This window comes from Xiphophorus maculatus, chromosome 15 (assembly GCF_002775205.1).
Source record: "Xiphophorus maculatus strain JP 163 A chromosome 15, X_maculatus-5.0-male, whole genome shotgun sequence".
Lineage (NCBI taxonomy): Eukaryota > Metazoa > Chordata > Actinopteri > Cyprinodontiformes > Poeciliidae > Xiphophorus > Xiphophorus maculatus.
The window spans coordinates 21,222,586-21,228,585 of NC_036457.1; positions in this window are offsets into that span (position 1 = coordinate 21,222,586).

Sequence of the window (6,000 nt, forward strand, 5' to 3'; positions counted from 1 at the left end):
TTTACTCATTAACAAGGTTTTCAGTCTTACTTGTTGGAGTTAAAGTTGTTGTGGTTGGACATGCTGTGAAGTCTGGAAAGATGAAGACAAAGAAGAGGAACTGATTTATAAGTGTATTTATATACACTCATATGCTAAAAAATAAATAGCTTTGCTTTGATGTGACATGCTAGGTCACCATCAGATGGAGTCATTCTCTCTCCGTGTCGACTAACAGAAACACTGGCAGTGTCATAGCTTTTGGTAGACATCAATGTAGCACTGTTTATGAACAGCAGGTGGTGCTGTCTGGTTAGCAGTAGCCAACCTACTTTTGCTAATTTAGCAACTTCCACAAAATACAAAAACAAAGCAAAAATTTGCAAAAATTATTCAATGACAAATTCATTTGAGTGGATTCTAGAGCCCACAAATTTGATCTAATGGTAACGGCACTGCTTGTTAAATTTAAATGACAAATCACATCAAGGTTTTTTTGTTTGTTTTTTTAAGCAAAAGCTTGTTAATATCTGTGAATCTAGCATGTGCTTCCAAGGAACTCACTGTATTGATCCTCAGCCTGGCAGTACTGTCCACCAGCAGGAATGCCACTGATGCATCCACATGTGTCACCAGTGATGTTGTCACATGATCCATATGTTACACACTGGTCACATGGAAAACGATATTGATCCTCACATCTGCACTGGTAATCACCACTGATTGGAGAGCAGACTGCAGACAAAACAAACGATTAAGGAATTCCATTACCAACAACCCCTAAGGATGTCCTTTAATATATTCTCTCCAGTATTTGGTTTATCTGGACTTTAAGCAGTGAACTCCAACCTGTGGTGAGGTCAATCTGTGTGACATTCACTGTGGGGTTCAAGGTAAAGAAGCTGCCATTGTTCAGAAGGCTCCGGATGAATTTCACTGTTTCAGCATCTGTTAGGTTCAGCTCCACTTCAATCTCATACTTGGACTGAACAAGCAGCTCTACAAGATAATGAAAAAAGAAAACATGTTTCTGTTTTCTTGGTGGGTGATTTCCAGATACACACACAAAATAAGAAATCATAAACAACACACAGGATTTGTCTGTGCTAAATTGTTATTATTAAAAGATTATATGCCTTTTAGTCTTGAGTGGCCATCAAAGTAACAGCAGTCATTAGCTAATGTAATGTTGGACAACCAGGTTCTCTATTTTGTAACTTTAGATTAGATAAGGGAGCTGGTCAAACAAATGAACACACAGTGGTGTGATAAAGTGAAAACAGAAGTGTGACAAACATGCAATAAAAATAGGAAATCAAGGAGGGGGTACCACCGCATATGCGACACCTCATGTTTGATTTAGCTTACTGTCTTTCCACAAAAAAAAAATCCAGTTCCACACCTCTGTATGATTTGTCCAGATAAACTTACTTCTTATGACCAAGATACATCAGTTTTTCCTTTCCACTCCTCTCACTAACCTGCATAATATTGTCTTAGCTGTGAATGCTAAAGCTAAATGTTCTGCTATTGCTAAAGCTAAGTTAGCCACTAATGGTTCTGCTATGTTTAAAACCTAACCACCAGCGCTAATAAAGACATGATTCAAAATGGTGCTTAAAGGAACAAGTGGGACTTAAATGGATTACTAAATAGCACAACAGTGCTAATTTCTTTATTGGTAAGTTTAGCATTAAATTTGACGCGTGACATCATCACTATTAGTCGTCATTCTTATTTTGACGTTGTAGTTCAGGTGAGTATTATTGGCTAACCAAAGCACTAACTTTAACATGAGGTTGGAGTATTTTGTTCATAAATTCTTATATTTTACTCAGAAGTTGTCCGTCAGACCAAATCCTCTTGCACAACACACTATAACATGTTTAGTTGAAAGTCATTCACATTTTCATCTTATATTGCATCACATCAACTTTTTCATTAAATACGATGATTCCTTCTTATCCACTGACTGCATGGGATTTATTTTTAAAAAATATGAAAAAAAGCTACACAACACCAGTAATAATTGTTTTATGTTTGGCTGAAACAGCTTTTTTATATAATCCTTAGTGCATCCGAGATATAAATAAAAGTAACTAATTGCTTTTAATTTCATTTCAGTTTACAAAATGTCACTGTGTGTGTTTTTCTAAGGGTGTTGGGGGTGGGAGGGACGACTCTTACATATCAAAATTACAAAACAACACAGGGCTTTGGTAAAATCCAGAAACGCAACTTTGGGCCACACACAATACATTACATACAATGACAAAAAAAATTAAAAATTCAGGAGGGGATTTCTTTTATCCAACCACCAGTGTTGCTACAACACTAGCAACATCTCTGTGCGCCGCTGTGATTACCGGAGATCAGCTGACAGGAAGAGCCGTCAGCTGGGATCGCCGAGATGCATTTGCAGATGCCGTTGGATATGGAATCACAAGCTCCATATGTGATGCAGGAGCTGTACGGCCAAGCAAACTGCTCTTCACACTCACACTGGAAACCAGTTTCAGTGGAGACACAAACTGTATGAGGAGAGATGAAAAGAAGTTGACTATGTAATGTTGATAAGGCTGCTGTTTGTGTCCCAGTCGTCACTCACCTGTTGTAACAGTAATATCTCGGATCTCTGTGGCGTTATCAAGCTGGAGAGGATAACTGGTGGCGTTCAGGGTCGACAGCAGCTGCTCATAGGTTCCCACGCTCGATGCATTTAATAAAATGTTTGCTGAGTAAATCTCAGAGTCTGAAAGCACTGCAAAGATTAACATTTGAAAGGAATAGTGTTAATTTTCCCATATTAACAAACTGACCTGATATTTCAGGGATGACAATATACTTTTGCAGGTTTTTTCTTTTTGTTAAATATAAAATTTGCAGTTGAAATCAAACTGTTAACATGCACTGTGTAAGAATATAAATATACTTGTTTTCTCTCACTTTCTAAAGATAAATTAGACCAGAATTATTTATATTTGCTAAATGCCACAGTTAGAGATTTATTCATTAATGTCTTCAGAACCAGAATTCTGCGATTTAATGGATCAAACTAACCATCTCTTCTCTCCCGTGTGCGAGAAAGAAAGTGTTCACCGTGTGGCTCCTAGCAAAAAGAAATAAACACAAAATGTGTTAATAAGAAACACGGAAGCTCTGTTGTCATCAACAAGTCCCATGTTTTGTGTTTGGGGCCATAAATAAATGAAGTTGCCTTACTAGAAAATCCAGAACTGTAAAGTAAAACTGAAAGTTGAAGGTTCTTTTTTCCAAAGCAAGCAATGTTGCTAGAAGCACGAAGACGGCCAAGATTCTCCTGGTTATTGCCATTCCTTCAGAGGAAATTACAGGAGGACACTCAATAAAAAAATACACAAAAACAAAACAAATACAACTTCAGAAAGCCATTTAGGTTTTTAATCAGACAGAAACATGTCCTGTCTTGTGATACACTGACAATTTTTGTTTAGATGTAATTTTATTCAAACGAGTTCCTAAATCTAAAATTAAAGCATTGTGGTGAGATTATATCATATCTTACTATTTTTGGTAGTTTTCTAAAATATAGTTGTTGTAGCAGAATCTACCAACTTGTACTTTAAAACTTCAAATGCGTCATGAGAAAAATACATCTATAAATACTAAAAGAAAAAATATGTAGTAAAGGCGACCAGTTTAATTAGGACTTCTATTAGGACTAATTTTAACTACCAGACATGTAACTTTTTCAATTTTTTCAAGCATTAAAAATATTTCAATTTGTTTGTGAAAATGTATTGATGAGTCTGAACAGAGGTGACTAGCTACATTTTTAACTGGTCACCTCTAGTTAAAAATGTAACATGGATTGACTGACCTCATTTGACTATTCTAAGCTACAATATTTATTTATTCATATATATATATTGAAAACTTTCGTTTGCTAAAAATACCCGAAAAGTTATTTCATCTTTATTTGACATTTTTGAAACAACTTTCCAATTATGGCATGATTTCTACAGGTAATGATAAAGACTAAATTGGACTGGAATATGTCACATGCTACAGATTCTGATTTCAGAAGCCTTCAGATGTGAAAACTAAAATCATAATAATTAGAAAAAATTTGATCAATTATAGAAATGCATAAAATTTGCATCTCACCTCATTCTTGTGACCCCCAAAATATGCATCGTCTTGTTTTACTACTTAGATGCGCCCCATAGCCAAAAGTTGTTTAATCTTCATAATATATCAATAGCTTTTGTGTGGATTTTTTATTTTTTTAATTCTTTTCCATTTCATTAAAAAAAAAAAACAAACGTACACATAATAGTGTTCTAATTATACAATTTCCTATGCAGTATAAAGAAAAATAACTGTAAAATTTTAGACTAAAAATATCCTCCAACATAAACTTGTATTCCACGGATACAAACATCTGAATTTAAACGTAGAAATTATACGGTCAGCTAAAGCGGTTTTCTTCCACCTATGTGAGGATTTATTACGTTAACAAACTCAAGGTGATCTGACCTTGAACAAGAGAACCATGACCCTCTGTACAATAACCAGAACTAATAATAGCTTCACAAAACTTCAGAAAAAGTCTAAGCTGGTCCTGTAACTTTGAAAAAAAAAAAAAAAAAAAAAAAAAAAAAAAAGATGGTCAGTTGTCTCTAACGCACCTTAAAAGCTCCGTGTTGCAGCAGTTACTTTATAATAGCGATATGAACGAAGTTTGGAATAAAACTAGACTTGAGAATGGCTCACCTAACCCTGGAGTCTTCGCCAGACTTTGACTTTACTAATTAGGTTTAATAACAGAGTCTGATAGTAACGTATTTTTGCTCACACACCTACCTCGGTTTGTTTTCTTACTACACAGGTCTGTAATGTTGGTGTTTCAGAGTTGACATTTTTGAGTTTGTGGGTGCTAATTTTGGACTTGTTTTGGCATTTAAAGTTATCGAAAAAGCTCTGCGAGCGTTTTCAATCAGGCGAGTTAAATGTTAACACCTGTGATGTGTGCTGCGTTCCAGTTACCTCGGAATTCGGAGTTTAGTTTAACGTCAGCCCCGAGATAACAACGTTCTAGAGAAGAAGTCGGGATTCAACATGGCAGCAACACCCAGAGTTTGCAGTACCTTTTACAAGCATAGTTTTAAGCTTTACTTTCCATAGCTAAGCATCACTTTTAATTAGCTCGTCGCAAAATGACACACGCTTATAGTTGCAGTCTTGGTTGTGTGTGTTGTAAAATAAACATGTTCTCACCACACCGAAATGAATCAAGCGAAGGTGGCATTACAAGTCCTAACTGGGGAAAGTTGGAGTTGCTCCCAGTTTCCAGATGGAAAATCCGACTTCGGAGGGTGTTCCAGTCGATTTTTTCGACTGGGACGTCGGAATCTCCTAGTTCCGAGTACAACTAGAAGGCAGCATTAAATTCACTCCAGGTGGACTTGATGACAACATCCGGTTTGTTGATGGTTTTATCTACCATTTCAGTCAGCATGTTCATTTTTACATTTGAAAATAATGACAACGATGGTAAAGCAGATAGTCTTGTTATTTATTAACCCTTCAAGTGTTTATGCCAAATTATTATGCATTTGACTGTCACGTTGCTTCAGTGAGGGATTCTGGGTAGAATTTATGTTCATTTCGTTTAGTTGTAAGTATTTATTTATTTATTTATTAAGATTAGTCTGTTATTGTTACTTTATGTTATGTGTTCGTTGTTTGTTAGTTTGTGTTAGACAATTCAGCAGAGTAACCATGGGTGAGAGAGATAGTTTTCATAAAAAATGTGGGGTACGCTATGTCACAAACATTTTTCTCCAAATAATTTGATTATGTGTGGATTTGTGCGATAGACTGAAGATTTGTTGTCAGTGATAGTAATAACAATTAACACATTAATGAAATGAATTAGCAGGAGTTTAGCATGAAAAATTCACAGTAATGTCCTAAAATAACATGATGTAGGTCAATTTAATATCAACTCAAAATTTGTTAGAAGTATTTAAACTCAGA